Source organism: Centropristis striata, chromosome 19, assembly GCF_030273125.1.
Source record: "Centropristis striata isolate RG_2023a ecotype Rhode Island chromosome 19, C.striata_1.0, whole genome shotgun sequence".
In the NCBI taxonomy this organism is placed as follows: Eukaryota; Metazoa; Chordata; class Actinopteri; order Perciformes; family Serranidae; genus Centropristis; species Centropristis striata.
Genome location: NC_081535.1, coordinates 31,269,612 through 31,271,192, shown reverse-complemented (window position 1 = coordinate 31,271,192; position 1,581 = coordinate 31,269,612). Strand labels below are relative to the sequence as shown.

The following is a 1,581-nucleotide window of genomic DNA, read 5'->3' as shown; positions in this document are numbered from 1 at the left end:
CCGACAAAAATAGAAGCTCTGCGCAAGTGTTGCGAGGGCTGTCGGATGGCCCTGCGTTGTCGGACTCATTACGCAGCGGATCTGCAGTCGGTGGAATCTCACACATCAGATACGGGGAGCAGACCATGGCTGTGTCCCAATGTCAAGGATCCTTCCTTGGTAGGATCCTTCCTTCAGAGTCGGGTCCTCCGAAGGCAAGGCAAGAGTCCTTCCTTTGACTGGTGTAATGCACAAATGGGACAGCCTTCGGAGTGTGCAGCTGTGCGTCATTGCGTAATTGGTCGTCCTGCTTAACTTCAGTGCTGCTCTCGGCACTTTGGCTAAGATCAAGTGTAGTATCTGTTCTTATCAGTTTAATAAAAAAATAAAAAAATAAATTCAGCGCCGCAATTTCAAAATCAGTTCACGACATGAGTGTGTCTCTGGCATCAGCACTCTGACACATATTTGTGAAAATGGAAGAAGATGCTTTAAGGTTGAATCTCCACAATTTATCAAGTAAAAACCATAAAGTGGATTAAACCTGAATATTTAACTGATCCTGGCTGAATTCGGCCGCTACTTAGTGCCATGAATGCAGCGGCGCATAATTCATCATGGAAATATGTTCTGTGATTTTTTATTTTTTATTTTACAGTACAGTACAATAACAGTTATTTATAAAAAACAATAACGGATAATGGCGGACTTTCGGTCCCTGTAAACACAATAAAGAAATGTATAACTTTCTGAATGGCACAGTTGCACATACTACATCATCATCGGACACATATAAATGAATAAACAATAACTTTAGCGACTGAGACGGCATTAATTAACTAAACCGGCAATGTTAATGATGACGTTTATTATCTTTAAGCTTAATATTCTGGCATTTGTTTATGTTTATGTTTTTGCTTGACTTTGAACACACGTTTTGTAAGTTATGTGATAACATTCAGTGTAAACTGAAAATATCTACATATTTAAATGCATATTGCACCGTCGGCGTCGCTGTTTCTACGCTCGCCATTTTTAAATCTCCCGGTAGACCGGTGTGCGCAATGCTTTATGGGTAGTCGGAGCGCACGGAGGATACACACATGCATCCTCGGAATTTGGGCAAAAGAAGGACTCTGTCCTCCGGAGCATCCTCGACATTGGGACAGTCCTTCGGCGGATGTCGATGACGTAGTGTCCTTCAAATCCAGCCGTTTGAGCATCCTTCCTTGACTTTGGGACACAGCCCATATCTGGACTGTGGAGGAGGAGAAGGATCTGATCACTGACTACAGCCTCTCTACACCTCAACCTGATTGAGAGAAGCTGCTGCTAATTCATGTTAGCATAAACTGGAGCATTAACTGGGATGTTAGTTTTGGCTAGCAAAAAAACAAAACAAAATGTATGTTACTGACCTCAGAAAATTGAACCGGACTAAAGTTTGTGTTGTGAAAGCGCCCTTAACCCTTTATGGGGCACTCATTGAAATACTTGCAAATTCCAAATTTCAACCCTAGAGAATATTGGAGGATATTACATACTGACAGAATGTGTAAAAAAAAACAAAAAACATACGGACTAGGGGGAGGGGGGTAAAAT

The 1,581-nt window shown here is 41.8% G+C and overlaps 1 non-coding gene across 1 annotated transcript; it reads left to right on the top strand.

Annotated features, from left to right (window-relative positions):
- The first annotated feature begins 298 nt into the window (after nucleotides 1-298).
- On the top strand, nucleotides 299-486 carry LOC131993026 (U2 spliceosomal RNA). The gene has a single exon (XR_009396275.1). It is a non-coding gene; the product is annotated as a U2 spliceosomal RNA (small nuclear RNA).
- Nucleotides 487-1,581: the final 1,095 nt, after the last annotated feature.